General features: G+C 44.3%; 1 long non-coding RNA gene across 3 annotated transcripts; it reads right to left on the bottom strand.

The window, feature by feature from the left end:
- Window positions 1–362: 362 nt before the first annotated feature.
- Window positions 363–23,075, bottom strand: LOC110743422. Of its 3 annotated transcripts, XR_002522414.1 has the most exons (5): window positions 22,527–23,075; window positions 21,254–21,366; window positions 18,021–18,186; window positions 2,220–2,409; window positions 363–1,478 (listed from the first exon to the last, which is right to left on the bottom strand). It is a non-coding gene; the product is annotated as an uncharacterized LOC110743422 (long non-coding RNA). The 3 variants fall into 3 exon arrangements; XR_002522415.2 differs by lacking the exons at window positions 18,021–18,186; window positions 21,254–21,366; window positions 22,527–23,075 and adding an exon at window positions 15,394–17,999 and having other exon boundaries at window positions 2,220–2,905; XR_002522413.2 differs by lacking the exons at window positions 18,021–18,186; window positions 21,254–21,366; window positions 22,527–23,075 and adding an exon at window positions 15,394–17,980.
- Window positions 23,076–24,817: the final 1,742 nt, after the last annotated feature.

The following is a 24,817-nucleotide window of genomic DNA, read 5'->3' as shown; positions in this document are numbered from 1 at the left end:
TCCTGCCTCAGCCTCTTGAGTAGCTGGGATAACAGGCCCCTGCCCCCACGCCTGGTTAATTTTTGTATTCTTAGTAGAGATGGGGTTTTACCATCTTGGCCAGGCTGTTCTCGAACTCCTGACCTCAGGTTATCCACCTGCCTCTGCCTCTGCCTCCCAAAGTGCTGTAATCATAGGCATGAGCTACCGTGCCCAGCTGAAAGAATCTTAAGTTAAGAAAATTATCTTAACCAAGAGTTAGCCATGGAGAAGTCAGTTAAGTTTATTTAGGAACCATGGAAACACAGCCATGGGGTAGTAGATAGAATCAGCTGAATGTCCTGAACTTAGATAAAATGCATGCACATAAACAAACACCAACATTTCTTTATTGACTTTTATTTATTTTTTTATGTGAAAAGTGGGAAACCTGCATTTTGCACCATTTTAGCAGCATGTGGCCAGGTTTTATGATAGGATGCCGCTCTGCACGTGAGGCCTGAACTGTTCTCTGGTTCTGTTTAGACCATACACCTTCTCTGTTTCTATTTTGTTAGTGCCTAGAGATGAGATGACATATATTTTACCTTTTGTGTTGTGGTGGCTGAAAATTTCCAGCCACAAAGACATAGTTGGAGGATGAAACTTTTCCCAACCGAAACCAGGTGCACATATATGACCCAGGGTATTTCCTTAGAGACCAAATGCTTAAGTTCTCATCAATAAACTTAACAGTAGGTGGCACCAACAACAGACCCTGTTCACTAACAAAATGGAATGCAACATATGGGATAGACATGGTTTCACTGAAATAGTCTGTGGTCTGTGATTGCATTTCCAAAATAAGTTAATAACCACATTCACAGGGCTATGGATTGCAGCTCCAGTTCTGAAACAATAGACCTGGGACATTCAGACTCATTTCGGGTGAACTAATCATTTTCTGAAAAGAAAAGTAAAAGAAATTATTTATAACAGATATATAAGTATCATGGGGACAGACAATATACTTCCAAATTCACTAAATCACATTTCTTCCAACTTACACACCACCCCACAGACAGTGCAATATTCTACTGAAACCCTTTCTCACAGGGGAACTCAGGTGGAGGAGACCAGCTTCTTGAAAGATGATGGTAGGAATAAAGGAATCAAGTAGACAGTATTGAGTCAGTGGAAAAAAAAAAAAGTTTGTTTTTATTTCCCCAAGGATGATTTAATTTAACTGAGATAATTTGAAAAAAAAAAAAAAGCTTACATACATGTAAGAACTATCAGACTGACAATGACAAATGTAGCTTCTAAAATAATCATTACCACGGACGATCATGTTTGTAACAAGATGGAAATTTGAGAATACTCAAATGAGAGTAGTGGAAATAATTGAAGGTTGGAGAATAGGTCTACAAAACCAAGGGCAACTGAATTATGATGGCTTCAGCTGAGAGGAGTATCATCAAACTGGGTTGATTGTTTTTGAAGAGTGGGTCCGGTGAAATCTACAAAAACGGAGAACGGAAATAAATGAACATTTATAATAAAGAAGAAACAATGGATGTTAGAACTAGAAAAGACCTCAAAATCACATTTGGGGGCCCCACCTAAAAAATTACATTTCGGGGCCCCACCTAAACTTTTCCAGCTTTGTTAGAACTAGAAAAGACCTCAAAATCACATTAAGGGGCCCCATTATAACTGACGGTTAGAATCCCTGGGGCTAAGACTCAGAAATCTGTTTTTAAAAATCCCTAATGAGTTCAATTGATCCTCAAAATGGAAGCCCATGAGTCACTTTGTCTCCTATTACAAGAAGAGTTAAGGTAGCAAGGTAGCTAAAAGCCAAAAAAAAAAAAAAAAAGCTCATTCTGACTTCATGTTTAATTAGAAATTAGAAAACTCTCCTGTGTAGATTCTGTAACTTAGTTTCTAAACAGCTGAAAGAATCCCTCTTCCATCTTGTACATGCTGAGGATCAGAGTGCCAGGTTAGGATTTATGCTTGACATGAATCAGAGGATCTGTGCAATCCCACTGAGTCAAGGGAGGTGAGCCCAGACATGAAGCTTTATTGCCATTGGGAAGAACGTATGCTCTATACGTCCCTCTGGACTCGGGTATGGGCTTTTATTGTTTTCTTTAGCACTTCTCAACTTAGCAGCAAGAAGAGTCTGTTACTTGGGACAGATTTAATTTGGCAAAATCCACCCGTTATCCTTATCAGAGTACTTGGGAAGCACCTACTTTGCATAATGAAGTGCTTGGCACTGAGATTCCCACATGCAGGCGTTGGGATGGTCGGGGTTTTGTTCCATTTCCCTGGACTCATGTCCAGTTTTGAAATTGCATTCCGAAGAGTTATGCAGTCATCATTCTTGTCTTCATTCATATCAGTTTCAATTGCTGATATTGTAAAGATGCTCCTCATTCGCCTCTGTGGGTTCAAAAAAGTGGCAGGCTATGGGAAACACTTGGAAACCATCGCATTCACTCGATTCAATAATGACTGGATGAGAAACATGTACAGGTTACTCTCTATGCCCAGGAATTGCAGACAAAGCAAAGAGAACAGAAGAAATTGGCTCCACTTTGCAAGTTGATGGGTCTATTAAAGAAAAGCATGATTATGTCTTCATATTAATTAGCAAATTGTATTTCACCTATTCTCTATTCTTGCCTCTTGGCCTATACAGCCATTAGTTAACCCAAAATGTGCTTTCTATCCATCTCTATCTCTGCCACATGCTAGCTGAGAAATCATGAGCAAGTCACTCGCATCTTAGACTCTTAGTTTTCTCAATATTAGAATGAGAACAGTAATACCTACCTTAAAGAGTAGCTGTAGGAATATGAAGTGTCAGGCACACAACTCTCAATCAGTGTTGCTTTCATTGGTTTTGAAATGATGGGTGTATTAGTCCACTTTTGCACTACGATAAAGAAATGTCTGATACTGAGTAACTTATAAGGAAAAATTTAATTGGCTCCCAGTTCTGTAGTCTGTACAGCAAGTATAGCAGCTCCTGCTCAGCTTCTGGGGAAGCCTCAGGAAACTTACAATCATGGTGAAAGGCAAAGCGGTAGCCATTGCTTCACATGGTGGGAGCAGGGAGAAAGGGTGGGGGGGCAGTGCCACACACCTTTAAACAACCAGATCTCGTGGGAAGTCTATCACAAGAACAGCACCAAAGGGATGGTGCTAAACTATGAAGGATCCACCCCATGATCCAGTGACTTCCCTCCAGGCCCATCTCCATCATTGGGAATTACAGTTAAACATGAGTTTTGGGTGGTGTGATGGTTAATACTGAGTGTCAACTTGGTTGGATTGAAGGATGCAAAGTATTGATCCTGTGTGTGTCTGTGAGGATGTTGCCAAAGGAGATTAACATTTGAGTCAGTGGACTGGGGAAGGCAGACCCACCCTTAATGTGGGTGGGCACCATCTAATCAGCTGCCAATGAGGGTAGAATATAAAGCAGGCAGAAAAATATGAAAAGGCTAGACTGGCCTAGCCTCCCAGGCTATATCTTTCTCTCATGCTGCATGCTTCCTGCCCTTGAACACTGGATTCCAAGTTCTTCAGTTTTGGGACTTGAACTGCCTCTCCTTGCTCCCTGGTTTGCAAACAGCCTTTTGTGGGACCTTCTGATGCTGTGAGTTAATACTTAATACACTCCCCTATCTATCTATCTATCTATCTATCTATCTATCTATCTATCTATCTATCTATCTATCTTATTAGTTCTGTCCCTCTAGAGAACGCTGACTAATACAGATGGGACAGACATTCAAACCATATCATTGGAATATTTGAACTCATTATAGGAATACACATATAAAGCAGTGATAAGACCAATACTCTTTTCTGTAGTGTTGGAGTTAATGTCCAGCTAGCCAATATTCTTTAAATATTTGTTGAAATATATAAATAATTGAGTCCACAGCTCAATCACATTCTGGTGTGAAGGACTTGTCACTTCCCTTATAGCTTTTCACCATTTGATCTTGAAATACTGGAAAAAAGTCAACATGTAATGGGAAATGTGTTGGAAAGATGCTAGGAACTGTTAAAGAGCAAATTCTTTTGCTATCATGACTGCATCTTCCAAGAGTCACCAGGAAGCAATGGCAGCCACAGCCATCCTTCTACCCCAGAGCTCCTTTACTATTACTTGGGCCCTTTAGAGCCTGGGACTCAAGAGAGCGCTGCAGAAATGGGGTGCCCCTGAGGCTCATCTGCCAGCGTCCCCACTGTGGGCTCACAGGTGTCTCAGGATGGACCCATCCCTCTGACTCTCTTCTTCTTTGGAAACTTTGGGCTGTTCCCTGTGGCCCACTGTGACTCCCACCCCCTTTTTCTGTGCAATTTTTCTACAGTGAAGAAAATGATAATCTATGAAGTTTCTAAATCATCCTCTTGCGTCCCCAGAATCAACAAGAGGCTGCTTGAGTTTCCTAAGCATTTGAGGCCAGTAAATATTAGGAAAGACATGGGGTCAAAATTAAAACAAGCAAAAAATAAGGACACCTAGGAGACCTCTCCCAAACTTCGTAAGATGTTATTTGAAGTAAAGTAGGGCAAGGACTCACTTACCTGTTTTTTTTTAATCAATGGAGTTAAAAAAGAAAATTTCTTTTTTTGGAGAATCCAACCCTAGCTTATTCTCTGTGCATCCTGTTTCCTTCCTTTAGCTGAGTCCTTGTGACTCCCAGCACCTTCCTGAAAAGTCCTTTGTGGTTTTTCCCCTTCCCCTCTTTCCTCTTGTGCCACACAGCACAATAAGACAAAGGTGAATGGCGATTTACTTACATACCAAGTATAATTCCAATAAAATACCTTTCTCAGAATCCCATATTTCATGTAAGAAAATATCTTGGTAACATTCATAAAATATTTTATAGGCCAAACAACTAAATACACAACAAAATATAAAATCTTAAAGATATACAAACATTAGTTGATAAAATAATCCTTCACAGAGAATTTGAGTTATATCTATATAATTTCAATTCAATGCTTAGTAGTGAAAATACAAGTCATTTGGATACATTTTTTAAAATTGCAATTATTGGATTCTGTTCCAAGATGGCTAAATAGGAACAGCTCCAGTCTGCAGTTTCCAGCATGGCTGATGCAGAAGACATGTAATTTCTGCATTTACAACTGAGGTACGTGGTTCATGTCATTGGGACTGGTTGACAGTGGGTGCAGCCCACGGAGGGTGAGCTGAAACAGGGTGGGGCATTGTCTCACATGGGAAGAGCAAGAGGTTGGAGGATTTCCCTTTCCTAGCCAAGGGAAGCTGTGACAGACTGTACCTAGAAAAATGGGACACTTCTACTCAAATACTGCACTTTTTCCACGGTCATAGCAACCAGCAGACCAGGAGATTCTCTCCCGTGCCTGGCTTGGCAGGTTCCATGCCTGTGGAGCCTTGCTCACTGTTAGCACAGCAGTCTGAGATTGACCTATGAGGCTGCAGCCTGGTAGGGGGACGGGCATCCGCCATTCATGACGCTTGAGTAGGTAAACAAAGCGGCTGGGAAGCTCGAACTGAGTGGAGCCCACTGCAGCTCAGCAAGGCCTACTGCCTCTATAGACTCCACTTCTGTGGGTGTGGCATAGCTGAACAAAAGGCAGCAGAAACTTCTGCAGACTTAAACGGTCCTGTCTGACAGCTCTGAAGAGAACAGTGGTTCCCCCAGCATGGTGTCTGAGCTCTGAGAATGGACAGACTGCCTCCTCAAGTGGGCCCCTGACCCTGTGTAGCCTAACTGGGAGACACCTCCCAATAGAGGCTGACTGACTCCTCATACAGGCAGGTGGCCCTCTGGGATGAAGCTTCCAGAGGAAGGATCAGGCAGCAATATTTGCTGTTCTGCAGCCTCTGCTGGTGATACCCAGGCAAACAGGGTCTGGAGTGGACCTCCACCAAACTCCAACAGACCTGCAGCTGAGGAACCTGATGGTTAGAAGGAAAACTAACAAACAGAAAGGAATAGCATCAAAATAAACAAACAGGACATCCACACCAAAGCCCCATATGTAGGTCACCAACATCAAAGACCAAAGGTAGAAAAAAACACAAAGATGGGGGGAAACCAGAGCATAAAAGCTGTAAATTCTAAAAACCGGAGCAGCTCTTCTCCTCCAAAGGATTACAGATCCTCACAAGCAATGGAACAAAGCTAGATGGAGAACGACTTTGACGAGTTGACAGAAGTAGGCTTCAGAAGGTCAGTAATAACAAACTTCTCCAAGCTAAAGAAGCATGTTCTAACCCATTGCAAGGAAGTTAAAAACCTTGAAAATAGATTAGACGAAGGGTTAACTAGAATGAACAGTGTAGAAAAGTCTTTTTTTTTTTTTTTTTTTTTTTGAGACGGGGTCTTGCTCTGTTGCCCAGGCTGGAGTGCAGTGGCACGATCTCGGCTCACTGCAAGCTCGGCCTCCCAGGTTTACGCCATTCTCCTGCCTCAGCCTCCCGAGTAGCTGGGACTACAGGCGCCCGCCACCTCGCCCGGCTAGGTTTTTGTATTTTTTAGTAGAGACGGGGTTTCACCATGTTAGCCAGGATGGTCTCGATCTCCTGACCTCGTGATCCGCCCATCTCGGCCTCCCAAAGTGCTGGGATTACAGGCTTGAGCCACCGCGCCCGGCCAGAAAAGTCTTTAAATGACCTGATGGAGCTGAAAACCATGGCACAAGAACTTTGTGACTCATGCACAAGCTTCAATAGCTGATTCGATCAGGTGGAAGAAAGGATATCAGTGATTGAAGATCAAATTAATGAAACAAAGTTAGAAGACAAGTTTAGAGAAAAAAAGATTAGAAAGAAATGAACAAAGCCTCCAAGAAATATGGGACTATGTGAAAAGACCGCATCTACATTTGATTGGTATAACTGAAAGTAATGGGGAGAATGGAACCAAGTCGGAAAACACTCTTCAGAATATTATCCACGAGAACTTCCCCAACCCAGCAAGGCAGGCCAACATTCAAATTCAAATTCAGGAATACAGAAAACACAAAGATACTCCTCAAGAAGAGCAACCCAAAGACACATAATTGTCAGATTCACCAAGGTTGAAATGAAAGAAAAAATATGAAGGGCAGCCAGAGAGAAAGGTCGGGTTACCCACAAAGGGAAGCCCATCAGACTAACAGCAAATCTCTTGGCAGAAACCCTACAAGCCAGAAGAGAGTGGGTTGCCAATATTAGACATTCTTAAAGAAAAGAATTTTCAACCAAGAATTTCATATCTAGCCAAATTAAGCTTCATAAGTGAATGAGAAATAAAATCCTTTACAGAGAAGCAAATGCTGAGATATTTTGTCACCACCAAGCCTGCCTTACAAGAGCTCCTGGAGGAAGCACTAAACGTGGAAAGGAACAACCAGTTACCAGTCAATGCAAAAATATATCAAATTGTAAAGACCATTGATACTATGAAGAAACTGCATCAATTAATGGTCAAAATAACAACTAACATCATAATGACAGGATCAAATTAATACATAACAATATTAACCTTAAATGCAAATGGGCTAAATGCCTCAGTTAAAAGACACAGATTGGCAAATTGGATAAAGACTCAAGACCCATTGGTGTACTGTATTCAGGAGACCCATCTCACATGCAGAGACACACATAGGCTCAAAATAAAGGGACAGAGGAAGAGCTACCAAGCCAATGGAAAGCAAAAAAAAGAGCAGGGGTTGCAATCCTAGTCTCTGATAAAACAGACTTTAAACCAACAAAGATCAAAAGAGACAAAGAAGGCCATTACATAATGGTAAAGGGTTCAATTCAACAAGAAGAGCTAATCATCCTAAATATATATGTACCCAATACAGGAGCACCCAGATTTATAAAGCAAGTCCTTAGAGACCTACAGAGAGACTTAGGTCAATAATGGGAGACTTTAACACCCCACTGTCAATCTTAGACAGATCAACGAGACAGAAGGTTAACAAGGATATCCAGGACTTGAACTCAGTTCTGCACCAAGCAGAACTAATAGACATCTACAGAACTCTCCACCCCAAATCAACAGAATATACATTCTTCTCACCACATCGCACTTATTCTAAAATTGACCACATAATTGGAAGTAAAATACTCCTCAGCAAATGTAAAAGAACAGAAATCACAAAAAACTGTCTCTAAAACCACGCTGCAATCAAATCAGAACTCAGGATTAAGAAACTCACTCAAAACCACACAATTACATGGAAACCGAACAACCTGCTCCTGAATGACTAAATAACAAAATGAAGGCAGAAATAAAGATGTTCTGTGAAACCAATGAGAACAAAGACAAAGTGTACCAGAATCTCTGGGACACGTTTAAAGCAGTGTGTAGAGGGAAATTTATAGCCCACAAGAGAAAGCAGGAAAGATCTAAAATCAATACCCTAACATAATGATTACAAGAACTAGAGAAGCAAGAGCAAACCAATTCAAAAGCTAGCAGAAGGCAAGAAATAACTAAGATCAGAGCAAAACTGAGAGAGATAGAGACACAAAAAAACCTTCAAAAAAATCAAGGAATCCAGGAGCTGATTTTTTTAAAAGATCAATAGAATTGATAGACTGCTAGCCAGAGTAATAAAGAAGAAAAGAGAGAAGAATCAAATAGACGCAGTAAAATTTGATAAAGGGGATATCACCACCGATCCCACATAAGTACAAACTACCATCAGACAATACTATACACACCTCTACACAAATAAACTAGAAAATCTGGAAGAAATGAATAAATTCCTGGACTCATACACCCTCCCAAGACTGAACCAGGAAGAAGTTGAATCTCTAAATAGACCAATAACAGGCTCTGAAATTGAAGCAATAATTAATAGCCTACCAACCAAAAAAAGTCCAGGACCAGATGGATTTACAGCCGAATTCTACCAGAGGTATAAAGAGGAGCTGGTATCATTCTTTCTGAAACTATTCTAATCAATATAAAAAGAGGGAATCCTCCCTAACTCATTTTATGAGGCCAGCATCATTCTGATACCAAAGCCTGGCAAAGATACAACAAAAAAAGAATATTTTAGACCAATATCCCTGACGAACATTAATGCAAAAATCCTCAATAAAATAATGGTAAATCGAATCCAGCAGCACATCAAAAAGCTTATCCACCACAATCAAGTCAGCTTCATCTCTGGGATGCAAGGCTGGTTCAACATACACAAATCAATAAATGTAATCCAGCATATAAACAGAACCAAAGACAAAAACCACATGATTATCTCCATAGACGCAGAAAAGGCTTTTGACAAAATTCAACAGCCCTTCATGCTAAAAACTCTCAATAAACTAGGTATTGATGGAACATATCTCAAAATAATAAGAGTTATTTATGACAAACCCACAGCCAACATATACTGAATGGGCAAAAACTGGAAGCCCTCTCTTTGAAAACCAGAAAGAAGACAAGGATGCCTTCTCTCACCACTCCTATTCAACATAGTGTTGGAAGTTCTGGCTAGGGCAATCAGGCAAGAGAAATAAATAAAGCGTATTCGATTAGAAAAAGAGGAAGTCAAATTGTCCCTGTTTGCAGATGACATGATTGTGTATTTAGAAAACTCCATTGTCTCAGCCCAAAATCTCCTTAAGCTGATAAGCAACTTCAGCAAAGTCTCAGGATACAAAATCAATGTGCGAAAATCACAAACATTCCTATACACCAATAACAGTCAAACAGTGAGCCAAATCATGAGTGAACTCCCATTCACACTTGCCACAAAGAGAATAAAATACCTAGGAATCCACCTCACAAGGGATGTGAAGGACCTCTTTCAGGAGAACTACAAACCACTGCTCAACGAAATAAAAGAGGACACAAACAAATGGAAGAACATTCTATGTTCATAGATAGGAAGAATCAATATCGTGAAAATGGTCATACTGCCCAAGGTCATTTATAGGTTCAATGCTATCCCCAGCAAGCTACCAATGACTTTCTTCACAGAATTGGGTAAAACTACTTTAAAGTTCATATGGAACCAAAAAAGAGCCTGCATTGCCAAGACAATCCTAAGCCAAAAGAACGAAGCTGGAGGCATCATGCTACCTGACTTCAAACTATACTACAAGGCTACAGTAACCAAAATAGCATGGTACTGGCACCAAAACAGATATATAGACCAATGGAACAGAACAGAGGCCTCAGTAATAACACCACACATCTACAGCCATCTGATCTTTGACAACAAAAACAAGCAATGGGAAAGGATTCCGTATTTAATAAATGGTGCTGGGAAAACTGGCTAGCCATAGGTAGAAAGCTCAAACTGGATCCCTTCCTTACACTTTATACAAAAATTAATTCAAGATGGATTAAAGACTTAAATGTTCGACCTAAAACCATAAAAACCCTAGAAGAAACCCTAGGCAATACCATTCAGGACATAGGCATGGGAAAGAACTTCATGACTAAAACACCAAAAGCAATGGCAACAAAAGCCAAAATAGACAAATGGAATCCAATTAAACTAAAGAGTTTCTGCACGGCAAAATAAACTACCATCAGAGTGAACAGGCGACCTGCAGAATGGGAGAAAATTTTTGCAATCTACCCATCTGACAAAGGGCTAATATCCAGAATCTACAAAGAACTTAAATTTACAAGACAAAACCAAACAACTCCATCAAAAAGTGGGTGAAGGATATGAACATACACCTCTCAAAAGAAGACATTTATGCAGCCAACAGATACATGAAACAATGCTCATCATCACTGGTCATTAGAGAAATGCAAATCAAAACCACAATGAGATACCATCTCACACCAGTTAGAATGGCAATCGTTAAAAAGTCAAGAAACAATAGATGCTGGAGAAGATGTGGAGAAATAGGAATGCTTTTACACTGTTGGTGGGAGGGTAAACTAGTTCAACCATTGTGGAAGACAGTGTGGCGATTCCTCAAGGGTCTAGAACTAGAAATACCATTTGATCCAGTGGTCGCGTTACTGGGTATATACCCAAAGGATTATAAATCATGCTATTATGAAGACACATGCACACATATGTTTACTGCAGCACTATTCACAATAGCAAAGACTTGGAACCAACCCAAATGTCCATCAATGATAGACGGGATTAAGAAAATGTGGCACATATACACCATGGAATACTATGCAGCCATAAAAATCGATGAGTTCATGTCCTTTGCAGGGACATGGATGAAGCTGGAAACCATCATTCTGAGCAAACTATCTCAAGGACAGAAAACCAAACACCACATATTCTCTCTCATAGGTGGAAATTGAACACTTGGACACAGAGCAGGGAATATCACTCTTCAGGGCCTCTCAGGGGTTGAGGGACTCAGGGAGAGATAGCATTAGGAGAAATACCTAATGTAAATGATGAGTTGATGGGTGCAGCAAACCAACATGGCACATGTATACCTATGTAACAAACCTGCACATTGTGCACATGTACCCTAGAACTTAAAGTATAATAAATAAATAAATAATAAAAACAAATAATAAATAATAAAATCTGAAAAAAAAAAAAAAACCAGCTAGGAGTAGATCCCATATCTTAGGTATGTTCTCACTTTGTTAGGGTTGACACTCTAGGATCACATTAAATGAAGTCTTAAACAAACAAACAAAAAAGTTGCAATTATTATCTGATCTTTCCTACAAATGCACACAGCATGTACCTGCACGGCTCAAAGCAAAATAATAATTATGAGCCACTTTCGATCTGAATTTCTTCAGAATTACAATACTAATCTTTCAATTGTATATTTTATTATTATTAAATTAATGTAATTGAGACTAAATGTTAAATCTTAATGAAAACCAACAGAAGACAAAAAAGTAAAGTAAATCCTAATGTATTCGGAGTCTACTCTACCAGGCACCATTTTGATAAACAACTTAGGACCCTTGTTCAAGTGGAACGTCCACTTTGCAAAGGAAAGCTAGAGCCAGTCCCTACAAAAATGCTCCAGATGAAGGGGAATTGAGTTTCAAAGATGAGGATAAGCTCCTCAGGCCATCAGGCCCCTTGGAGCCTGAAGCGCAATGTACAGCAGGCAGTTTCAAGAATGTGTCTGTCCTTTGAAGCACAGCACATGGCATGGAAGATGCATGTATATGCGCGTGTGCGTGTGTGTGTGTGCGCGCGTGCATGTGCATGTGTTATCGGGTCACAAAACCCTTTTTGCTGGCCTTGAGGAATCCCTGGATCCCCCAGGTTGTCAAGAGCACAGATTGAAAACCGCTGGCCAACAAAATTTGAGATGTGAGGTGGTTAAACTCAGCCACCCCTCTGTGCTACGACAGACATCAACGGGCAACACCCAGCACCACGTGGCTTGGCACTGGGGAGCCATTTCCATTTCAGATCCTAACAGAAAATGCCCCTGTTCTATTCAGAGGCCTGCACTTAGCCTTCCTTGTTTATTTGCAGGATAAATGATGAGAATCCTGCTTTGGCTGTTTCTCTGGATGTCGTCTCTGACGCCCACGTTGCCATGACTTATGGCCTTTTTTCATGGCTTATCTTAATGAACTGCTCTTCAGAGAGTGATGTTTATTGCATTTTCTTATCACTCTCCCTTGCTGGCTTTGGGGACACTCCTCTCTCCTGGTTCTCCATGGACTTCGCTGTCTGTTTTGTCTCATTAAAGAGTTCTCTTCCTCTGATCGCTCTCGGTAGACTGTGGTGATCCTAAGGGCTCCATCCTCAAGCCACTACACTTCGCTGCTGTTCCCTAAGGAAAATCTCTACCAGGGGAACCCAGGCCCTCCTGAGGTTTCTTCTCTTGTAAAGTCACAACACACACATGCACAGAAGTGCATACACACACACACACACACGTATTCCATGCCATGGGTTCTCCCTGAAATATCAGAGGCATTCTTGGAACTTCCTGCTGGACCCTGTGCTTCAGGCTTGAAGGGGCTCTTGGCGGCAAGAGCTTATACTCCCCTGGCTACAGGTGATGAGCCCCCCTGTCCAGCACCCATCCTCACTTCTCTCTGCCTTCTCACACTTGCTGTGATTGGTGAGCTTGTGCAGAAACAATAGACCACTTGGGGCTCCAGCTCTGCTGGGTCCTCCTTGGAGCTCCTGTGTTTGCAGAGATTCTGGGTTCTCACCTGCTTTCTGGGCCATGCAAAGCCAGGGGACATATTGATGAGCACACCTGAATCTACTTCTAAGCCCCATCTTCCCGTAGAACTCCTATCAATAATATCTCACACATTTCCAACTGGCTGACACCTCCATTTATTTATCAATGGATTCCAAGCTCAAGTAAGGGAGATTTTATTTACTGGGATCCTAAATCCTCAACGATTATTCAAACTCCAAATAATAAAGACCAGGCATGTCCTCCTTCTCCCAAATCTGTCATTCTATCACTCTATCCACACTTACCTACTTCAGCAACCTGAAGTCAATCTCTCTCTCTCTCTTTTTTTTTTTTTTCACCTGAGGTCAATCTCAACACCCCCTGCACTCACTCTCTTTACCTCTAATTGATCTCTAACTTCTCTCCTTTCTGTAAGTATTTCTTTAAACTTCTCTTTTCCAATTTCAATTACTAGCACCCCAGTTTAGAGCCTACAAGATGATTCAAAATAGCTTCAGTCAGCACAGGAACCTACTAGCTCATTTGATCGAAAAGGCAAGGGGTTGAGCTCACTTCTCATTTGCGGGCTCTAAGGACCCCTGTGTCCGGCTCACCCCGCTGCTGTGGACAGGAGCTTGCACACTTGGTGGCTGTAGAAGGCCTTCTTACAGTCCCCATCCAGCTCCCCACCTTCTACCTTTTTCACTCCTGACCCTGGTCTTTCTTCCATGGTGGTGAATCTTCAGCAAACAGTAGTGTGCTCATCTGCCTCTCCATCCACTTCTGCTCACACAGCTTCTCTTTTTTGGAATATGGCTTTTGTTTTCTTCCTCTGGCCAAGATTATTTGTATTCAAAAACTTAATTTCTTTTCTCCATTAACTCTTTCTTTCTAGAAAACCAGATACCCACCTCTCTCATTACTCACTTTTTAAACCCAGTTCTTTGCATTTCAACCCCTCATGCTGAAGCACCTCAGGCAGGACTGCCATCCTCTAAGGGCTTTCTATAGAGAAGGCCCCTCGAGAGCATGCACAGAGCCTTGAACAGAGAGGGTGGCCTTCTGGTTGCCATGTCAGGTGCTATGTCTTCATGGTGCCTGGTGGGTGATACAGACATCTTCAGTGAGGGCTGAACTGAACCGATGATGGACAGATTGCTCAAGTAAAACAGAGAGAAAGGCATGGAGAAGGCAGCGCACAGCAATATTCCCAGCGGAATCAGACAAGGAATTTGCAAAGTCTGTTAATTAGGGAAAATAGAAGCCCGCTATCACAATGAACAAATATGTAAAGGTTGTACTGAAAGTGCTTGAGGAATTGAAAATGCATATGTGAAAAACTCTCATTGGAAAAAAAGAGTGTGAATCAAAGAAACAAAACAATGTAACTCAGATATCGTAGAGAAGCACAATGTAGGCCCAGAGAGGATGTGAATCTGGAAGACTGGACCTCTAGCAGACACTGAGTGCACACCAGCCTACAGAGCCCCAAACATTGGAATGTAGCATGTGCCTGGGGGCTGTGTTACCTATGGCTGGGCACATGCAGGTCTCACTGCAGAGTGCGGGTGCAGTTATTCTCAAGAGTATTGGCCTTTTCACAGATTGCTGGGTTAAAAAACCAAAACAAACAAGCAACAGTCCAGAAAGTGTTATCTGAAACACTTGGCTGGACCCCATGCACAGGAAGCTCTGGTGCTTAGGGGCTGTCACAGCCCCGAGGAAACCCTGGCTCTGCCCTGTCTCTCCTTTGTGATGCTCCCCGTGCCTTGTGGTCACCTAAACCCTTCCTTTCCTCTGATTCTGTTATAATCATTCACTTAAGGGTCCGAATCATCTGTGAATTTTTGGAAAACATTGTTCCTTCTCCTGGCTGGGTTTCCGGCTTCATTAGACCAGTCATAAACAGTGCGGTCATAAGCAACACATCCACTGCAAACCTGCCTCTCCTCCCTGTTGTCTGCAAGCCCCAGTTAAATGTTACGACCAATATTAATTCATTTTCAATATTGTTTTCTTAAATTTCGTTACTATTTCTTAAAAATAACCTTTGTCTCCCTTTTGTTGCTTACTCTTGGGTAAAAGGGTTAGTCATAAAACTTGCTCCTGTAATGCCTACTTTAAATGTCAATTTGAGCAATTTTTATTTGGGGCATCAAATTAAAGCGATTTGTGTATTTGTTTTCCCTTTTTCTCCCCGCATGCTCAGCACTTTTCCTCACCACAGGGAAAGGTCCCCAGGAACACTGATGGCCACGCTCACTGTCATGAGGGTACAGTTGGGCCATCATAGCCAGGCTGACCTGTGGGAACGCCGAGTTCCTCCTCTGGAAGGGTCGGTGCAGGCAGCGAGTGTGAGCACAGAGTCCTCTGCGGATGCCGGAGGGAGCAGCCAGCCAGAGATCTGAGCTTTTCCAAGGAACAAGGGAGGGGAAGCAGCAGCTGTGACGGATCTGAAGTGGCCCTTGACACGTGGGCTTATTAAATTAAAGTTATTGGCACAGTAACGTGAGCGAGAATCACGCACTGAATGTGAATCCAGGATTCACATCCTGATTTATGCACGCATCCAGCCCTGCCTTGCCGAGGTGACAGTTATATTACTCTGCTGAACTCTGCTCCTCTGTGATCATAACGGGGTACTCCTTGGCTTGCACCCTTGAGATGTGTCTTGTTCCCGGCAACAGATGCCTCAGGACATGGCTTTTCTTTGCTTGTGTCCCCACTTGTTTTTTAAAATTTGCCAGAATGCAATCCCCTCACCTCCCTCAGAGTAGTAGTTAATATGTCATACGGATTCCGAAAAGTTACTTCTACAGTTCTGTCAAAAGTGAGACATCGAAGGTCTAAAGACTTTCTGGCGCAGGTCATCAAAGACCCCGTGAAGATATCGGGAGGTCAGTGAACAACACCGTCAACCTACAGTGCCTGGAGTCAAACATTTCAGATAAGTCTCTACCCTGTACCATTTCATGATGACAAGCAAAGCCCAGCCACCCTATCCGCTGGACCCTGGCAGATTCTTGTCAGTCAGGTCTCAGAACCATCTGTAAATGTTTTCCTGCCACCTAGAGTGGTGCTGCCTCCGAGCTTATATCCAGATGCTGCCCCCAACAGTGTAGACTGAAGAGACACTGCCAGAATCTGGATTCAGACACGTCCACACTGCAGAGTGCTAAAGGGCACAACCACAGGGCCCTGAGTTGCCTCCTGGTTGTCACATTCATGCCTGTTGTCCTGTGACTCAAATGCCCTTCCAGCCTGGCCCTCCAGCCCTGTGTCTGTCTGGGGACCACCTCTTTTGGCTTCAACAACCTCTTTTGGCTTCAACATCCATCTCAAAGGTCACCTCTTCTCTAAGCTTTCTTTCAGAAATCACTGTTTTCTCTGCCTGCCATTAGCATTGGACTCCTGTCTCTTACCTCATGTTTCCGCATTGCATTGTAGACATTTCTTCCGGTGGCTACTTCCCGAGGGACTGTGAGTTTCTGCAGGACCTGGTGAGTGGAGCTTCCAATGGCCTCCTCCTCATCCCGTTGGTGAGGGAGGAAGTCCTGCTCCAGGCTTATGAAGATGGCCAAATACACACCAGCACCGGGCAGATGCAGCTGGCAGTGGTATGTTGGTCACATTCACTAGCATTCCCAGGATGGAAGACAGCGTGCGTCATGTAGCCCCACAGAGTCACATTCAGGAACTGAGTATCCACCCAGGGACTGGGGCAGGCTGGCTGTGTAGTAACAAGAGGATGGGATGACCTTGGTCCCAGAGGGAAGATGCAACTGGCCCATTTGCATCATTTCACGGGCTGGAGGTTGTGGAAGGCCACTGGTCAGGGATCAGCAGACATTGCACCCGATTCCTTGATTCCAAGCAACAGGATGGCTTGCCCAGGGGACCTCATCCATGGGAGCAGATTGGGGAGTTATCTATGGTGATGCCATTCCAGACTCTCCTAACTTTACCAGCGCAGTAGTACCCCCGTAACTGCCAGGGAAGGGCTGGTGGTTAGTGTGGCTACCCTTGTCATGCTACTTACATAGCTAACGTTCTACATAGGAAGTTTGCGACGCTCAGAATTTGTGTATAATTTGTTTTGCCCTCACTTGTCATGCTCCTTCAAATTACAGCAAACAGTTTAGGAAGATCTCATCTTTGGCACACTGAGGAATCTAAGATCAGTGAGAACTCCCTCTGGTGTGTGGCAGGCCAAGTATTTTAGAGTGGGATGGACATCCACATATCAACAGCTGGTTTTGTTCATCCTCTATTAGTTTTCTGGATAGTCCTGCGTTTTCAAAGTAGTCACAAAAAATAAAACTTCAACTAGTTCTAATCATCTATTAAACATGCCCTGGGGCATTTTCTGGCAGAGCTGAGTGGTGAGTCCATCTGGAGGGGCAACACGGGGCAGGTATGGCTGGGGCTGTAGGGTTCAGCTGGCTCATGTCTATTTGGAGGCCATCCCTGGCTCTGTCACCTTTCGGCTTTCAGACCTTGGACAGAGGACATAACTTGCCTTGGTGTCTCTACCTGTAAAATGGGAATGGTCAAAACAAAACCTACTTCATAGTGTGACTCTGAGAATAAAATGTGAAAACAAGTAAAGCATTTAACATAGGGCCTGCCTGTGCTAAGTCGGCAGCCACAGAGGCTGCTATCTCCGTGTATGTAGTGGGTGAATGGTGTACTCCAAAAATTCATGTACACTGGGAACCTCAGAGCATTGCCTGACTTAGAAATAGGGTCTTTGCAGATGGAATTAAGGTAAGAATTGAGATGAGATTATACTGGATGAGAGTGGGCCTCAATCCAATGAGAGTGTCCGCATAAGAGACAGATCTGGACACAGAGAGACACAGGACAAAAGAGGAGAAGGCCAGGTCAGAAGCGAATGGAGGGGGGCAGCCACCAGCTGCCAAATGCTTACAGGGATCAGAAGCAGGGAGAGGCAAGGCAATCTTCTCCTCCGGAGGCTTCAGAGGGAGCATGGCCCCTGGACACATTGATTTCAGAATTCTGCCCTCCAGCACTCCAGCCTTTCTGTTGCTTGAAGCTGTCAATTTCATTTTAAGTTTTTAGGCAGCCCTGGGAACCTAGCAGAGCACAAGACAATATAAAGTACTTAGGGTGCAAACCAAGGGCCGAGCACTCCCAGGAAAGTTGTTCTAGAAAGCAGCGCTAGTCAGTGGCCATAACCCTTCAGCCAACAAAGCTTTATTAAGTGCCTCCTGCATGCCAGGCACCACTGTGTTAACGAATAAAACCAGCTGATTTCTTGGCCTCGACAGCGCCCTGCCCCCCAGTTGCCAAGCAGTTTGCACACCCCACTGATGCCGGAAGTGCATGGCCTGGGGAGTGGTCTGCTTCCTGGGCACAGGTCCTGGTTTCTGGAGTCAGCCCCGCAGGTGGGTGCTACATGAGTCACAGCCCTTCTGACCTCAGCCAGCACCTCACGGGGGCATCCGTGGTGCAGCTGCCATGGTCCCCCATGTGCTGGGGTGAGTCCTTCCCCTTCCTCTCTCTCACTCCCTCTGCCCCAAGGAAGTGCTGCTGCACTAGCACTGGCAGGCCTCAGATAAGAAGAGGAGGATGTCCCTGTGGGCTCCTGCGGCTGCTGTTCCCATCGGGGTTGCTGCCTCCTGTCCATGAGCCATCTCCATCCCCAGACAGGGATACGCTGATGGTCAGGGCAGCTGCACGCCCTGCCAATGTCAGCACAAAAACTACCAAGACTTCTAAAGGCTCCCGTGATTCTCCAAATACTTAACGAAAAGGTGTAATGTTGTTTTATTATTTCTTCCAAAACCACAGCTGTCATTTTTGTTAAACAAGAAGCCTTCATTCTTTACATCTAATAAAAACAAATAATGCTGAGGAAGAATTTACACTGAAGCACATCAGAACGGGAGACCGGACATCAGACATTTCACAAACACCGGTACCGTGGGTTCATTGGACCTATGTTAGAGTTCTATCCCCTCGAAGTCTACACTCCACAGCCCTGCCCATAAAAGAGGCTTCGACCTGGGAGGTGGACCAGGGCCTGTGTTTGTGGCGATTCCTGGCAACCCCAAGTCTATTTTACAGCCATGGTCCTTGGCTGCCCTCTTCTGGTCGGGTCTGGAACAGCTTGGCTGAGAGGCCCTGTTCCTGTCCCTCTGCACTGGGTGTTGGGGGTCTGAACGCCAGCCTCCAAGTTAGGGTGAACAACCCTCCTGGTCTGCCTAGGACTGAGTTGGGGGCTTTCTGGGGTGCAGGACCTTCAGTACTAACATCAGGACAGTCTTAGACAGATTTAATTCGTCCTTCTAGGATGAATAAATTCTTGCTAGGACCTCCTGGGCCTACGTCAGAGGAGCAGGGGGCTTGGAAACGAGCCTCAGTGTGGTGCATTGCCGTGTGGCTGCTGTTGGGGACTGTCGGTGCGGAGTCGACTTTCCTCTCTTCTGTTATCCTCTGTTAGAAAGTGTTAGCATCTATGTTTTGTTTGCTCTGGACCAGGGTTTTATATTGGTTATTTAGGTTAATTCGAAGGACTCTTAAGAGCAGGTGCTGTCCACAACCTGGACCCAGCCCACCTGCTTGAGCCCCGCATTCCAGGAGGCCAGGCTGGCACAGTGCATCCTCCCGGTGCAGTTTTTGCTCCCGAGGGAGCTCACCCTCCCAGCCGGCCCTGCCACCCTCAGGAGGGCCCCAGCTGTAGCCAGTCTTCAGCCCAGGTGACAATCTGTCAATGTGTCGGCCTCATGCAAGGTTACACGTCCATCGAAGGCAGGGCTGTGTGGCGTCATTACCTGACACAGTGACCATCTCAGGGAGAAGCCAAACCTCCCAGTCCGGTCATCACCCAAAGCCAAGAGCAGGCCACCTCCGTTACACCAAGCTTTTCTGTAACAGCAGAAGTTCAGCTGTGGCCCTGGCTCTGGCCGCCCCTTCTGATTTTAGAGGTGGGGCAGCTGCCAGCTGCAGGGCCAGTTCACCGTCAGCGACTGGGTCCTGGGAGGCCTGCAGGCTCAAGCTTCCCCTGACTGCAAGGAGCTCGGCAAGATGCCCTCTCTCCCCGCCTGGTCTCCGAAGGACCCTGCCTGAGACTGCTGCGAGGGTGGGTGAGGCAGAGATGCACCTGGGATGTGATAAACTTGCTTGCTCAGGGCCCCATCATTGCCAGGGCCTACCCGACCACTTCCCTTCGGAGTACAGAGGCTGAGCACCCCCACTTCCACCTGCTGTTTGCATGGGGCCACCTCTATCTGCCCATCATCATCCCCAGCCCATCACGAAATATGCCACTGTCAAAATAAACAGGGCTGATTCTTGACCCTTTCTTTCCACTCTTGCCAAAAAGGGAAAAAAGAAGTTCACTTAATAGTCATATTGAAAAACGAGATGGGATAAACCACTTTTCTAGCAATTCAAATTTTCAATCAGTCCAAACGTGCGTGGTGCAGCACCTAGTTTGTTTCACAGGCAACCCGTTGCCTTTGGTTTGGAATCAGTTGAGAGCTGATGGTTAAAACTAAAACAGGACTCTTCATGGCCGGCCAAGTTCCAGGAGTGGGGACCCTGGCACTTCCCCAGGGAGAAGTAGGAGCTGGGGGAAAGGAAAGTCACAGGAGGTCATTCTCTACTGAGCGGAGTGGAGACCAGGAGGGGGATTAACCTTTTCATCTGCTCACCCAGTTGGCTGTGTGCATGCTTTTGAGGGTAAAAGCAAATGAAGGTCTACAGTTCTCCTGTTATCAGGTCTTTGTGAGAAGAAGCTCGGGAAGCCCTGGGCTGAGAAAGGTTGGATGGACGTTTCTTTGCATAGAGCGAGGTACCAGGAATGAAGCCAAAGGCTTTGTGAGTGGCCGGTTCTGATCCCCCATAGAGGACAGAAACCCCTTTAGCTAAGAATTCCTCATCTTGATGCTATAACAACCTGAAAGAAGCATTTGCTGGGCAGATTAATAGCATCAATAATTGCAAGAAGGCAGGGTGGGGGAGGTGGGGAAGGGTTTCTGGTCATTTCTTCTAAACTAAGACAATAATTTCAAAGCTCCTTTTTCAAATAGAACCTTTTTTTTTAAATTAAAAAAGAAAAAGAGCCAGCAAATATTTACAAGTGTGAAGTTAAAATTTTTTTTACAAAGTACCCGTCTCCATATGTGAACCACTGACCTTAGGTAAACAGGTCAAGGCTGTGGGCAGTTGCCGGGAGACTGGCCTCAGGCATCAGTCTCTGCCAGCTCCTCACAGCAGGGCACCCTGGAACCTGCACAGGCATAGATATTCTAAAACAGAGCAAGAAAAAAAGAACAAAAATTTGAGTCAGTGAATACAAACAGCAAACACAGCAAACTTTGATTAAGGGGAGAGGGGAACCAATATTTATAAAAATGACTGACTCCCAGGGAACAGCAGTTTCTAAAGGCCTACAGTTTTCCCATTCAAGTCCTAAACAAAATTACAGACAAATGGTCAAAGTTCCTTTTTATGGCAAGCAAAGTAATTTTTAAAAAGCACAAGTTACAAATGGACGCTATGCACAAATGCGTCTTGACTTGTTGCATGTGTGGTCCAGCCTGCAAATATATAGATACTTCTAAGTGTGTAACGTATGCATTACGTCATAGAAAACTGAGACCTTCCCTGTACACTAACTTGGCACATAACCATGAAGTTTATTTTTCTTTCAAGGCCGTGAAGTTTAAGCATTTTTGTTATGCGAGGAAATCATTATGTAAATGCCTTTCATATCCTTCCCAGTTTCCTTAAACACTGCATGCCAAGCCTCTTTTCATGTCATTTGAAAATTCAAAGTTGTGATCCTGGACCTGTGAGTGTCTCCTGCACTGTGGTAGCGGGAGGGATGCCCAGGGGTGTGAGCTAAGCTGGGCGCTTTGCTGCCCACTGGAATTGCAGCACGCCACTGGCTTCTCTGTCACCATCCTCCCGCTGAGTGGCCGTTCATTGCAGAGAAGTGCCTGGGTGCTGGATTCAGCGACTGATGTGGGTTTGAATCCCAGTAGAGTCCTTATTAATTCCTGTTCCACGGAGCCCTGGAGTGCTGGACAGTGATGCAGTGGGGGTGCTGGCACCTTGTCGTTAATGCCAAGGCCGACTTTGGTAAGAAGCTGCCTCTGTGCAGCCTAACTCACGACTGTCGTCTGTCCCCACCACAACTCTTGTGCCGGCCCTAACTCATCTGTCCCTGCCTCAAGCTCGTGAGGTCCTCCTGATGGGGAGGCTCTGGAGCTGGTTAGACCTGCAGAATGTCAGGCCTCGTCCCTGCCTGGGAACTCAATCCGCAGGGGACACGCATGCACGTCAGAGTTTGGGAAGTTTTAAGCCTAGTAACCACTTCCTGGGTGACATTGGGAGGCACTTCTTTTAGGACTTCAGCTTTCCAGTTGTAAACTGGAAGTAGAATGAGAGAATCTCAGACTCCTACCTTTAAATGAGTGCCTAATGGAACTTGACACGAGGGAGTGGCTGAAGTGTTTGGGATGAAAGGAGGAGCTCCCCAGCCATGACTGCTAGGTGCTGTGCCCCGCTGCCCGGTTCACTCTCACAAAGGACAATGTCCCCTTGACTGGGCACATGTCCCCTTGACTGGGGAACACCTGGGTACGTAAGTCCCAGATGGCTCACACTTGCTATATGAAGATGATAACCAAATCCTCCTGGTTCACATTTCCGGGCTCGAAGCAGGGAAACCCACCTGCCTCCAGGCTAAATCTCTAGTCAACTGACTTCCAAACAGGGGTGAAGGATTCCGTTCCCCATCAGAAGCAAGCTGAGCTCAGGCTAATTGGATGGCTCCTGAACATAGGGCCGTGGGGCTGGGTGGGGGGGCTAGGCCTTTGGAGCTTCCTGGGTGCTGCAGCTCGTGGGGAGGCAGCATCATCTGGGCCCTGTATCTTTCCCCGGGGGCTCCCTGGCCTGTGCTGGTTTCTATCTTCCTTATCTCTGCTCCCTCTTTGGCTTCTCTAAGGGGTCCCCTGTCACTGCTTCTTTACGACGGCGCCCTCTCGCCCTCAGCTTCTTTACGACGGCGCCCTCCCGCCCTCAGCTTCTTTACGATGCATGCCTTCGCTCCTTCCATTTTTGCGGATAGATTGGTCTTTTGCCTCTGGCTTTAAGCGGATGGATTGGCGTTCTTGCCTTCCTGCTTTGCTTTACGGATGGCGCTTCTTCGCTTCCATTTAAGCGGATACTGGCGCTTTCGGCTTTGCGGATGACGTGGTGCCTTTCGGCTTCCTGTTCTTTGGCGATGATTGGCGTTTCGCTTCGAGAGCCTTTAAGCGTGATGATCGCAGGTTCTTCAGCTTCTGCGATTGACGGATCTTCATACTGGCTTTCTTCAGATGATCGGCGGCCTCAGGTTCTTTGCTTTTGATGATTGCTTGCCTTTGCTGATGGCGCTTTCGCCTCTTTGCCTTTAAGCGAGCGATGATCGGCGGCTTTCTTTGCCTCTTCCTATTTTTGCAGTTGCATGATGGAGTTCTTCGCTTCTCCTCTGCTTCTTTTAAGCGAGCGATGATTGGCGGCTTTGTTCTTCCTTTGTTTCCTTCATGACGATCGGCGTCTTCCTCAATTTCAGTTCTTTTTGTGAGATTGTGATTTGCAGGCCCTTCAGTTTATTGATCGCGATGCCTCTCATATTGGTTGATTTATGCACTTTCGCTGCCTTGCGATGATGTATGCCTGCGTCTTTGAAGCGATGATGATTGCGCCTTTCGCTACTTTCGCCTCAGCTTTATCGACGATTCTCATACTTCAGCTTTTTACGACGGATTCTCCTCTCTTCCTCAGCTTCCCTTCCTTCCCGGAAAGCGACCCTCTTTCTTATTAGCGGTAAAGTGAGATGACTCAAGCATATTGACCCCTATTAGTTTATCTCTGCTTCTTAGACTTGTCTTGTAATTTGCTAAATTCATGGGAAAGAGCCGATGAAAAATCAAGCTAACTAAAACTTTAAATTTCGAAATTTATCATCAGGTCTGTTCCATTTGCACATTAATTTTTTTAAAAAAGCTCTTTAATTCCATTTTCACTTAAAAAAAAATCAGAATTGCCTTCTCTGCTATATTGTTGCCTTTTGGTCTCCTCTCATTTCTCTCTTATGCAAGGATACTTAGGATTTGCAAACCCAAATCTACTGAACTTTGCCAAAGGATTGAAACACATTGTCCAGTGATATTCTTTTCAAAATGTTGCCGCATTTGAACCATCACCCTCCCCACCTATGAATACACAGCTATACTCACATGTAGTTGTTTTGCTGATTGGAAGAACTATTTGCGAGTAAATCATAGGTGTCATGATCTTTCACTTCTGTGAAATCTTTCACTCCTGAGAGCTTAGCATGTATCTCACAAAAACGAGAGTATTCTCTCAAATTACCTAAGTGCCTTTATTAGTCTCAGAAATTTAAACATCAATACAAAGCTAATATCTAATATACAATCTATATTTGAGCTTTTCCAATATGCCAATGGCATCTTTACGGTAATTTTTTCACACATTGCATTTAGTTACCATGCTCTTTAGTCTCCTTTATTCTGTAATGTTCTCTAGCCATTATTCATTTTTCACCATATTGGTGTTTGTGAAGAGTGCCAGCATTTGTAGACTATTGCTCAATTTGAGTTTATCTGCATCATATAATTATTTTAAAAACCAATTCCTATTAAGTTTTTAATATAGAATTAAATTTATAGTATAGTATTTGTAGCTGGG

This window comes from Papio anubis, chromosome 5 (assembly GCF_008728515.1).
Source record: "Papio anubis isolate 15944 chromosome 5, Panubis1.0, whole genome shotgun sequence".
Taxonomy (NCBI): domain Eukaryota; kingdom Metazoa; phylum Chordata; class Mammalia; order Primates; family Cercopithecidae; genus Papio; species Papio anubis.
This window is presented reverse-complemented; position numbering and strand designations above follow the sequence as displayed.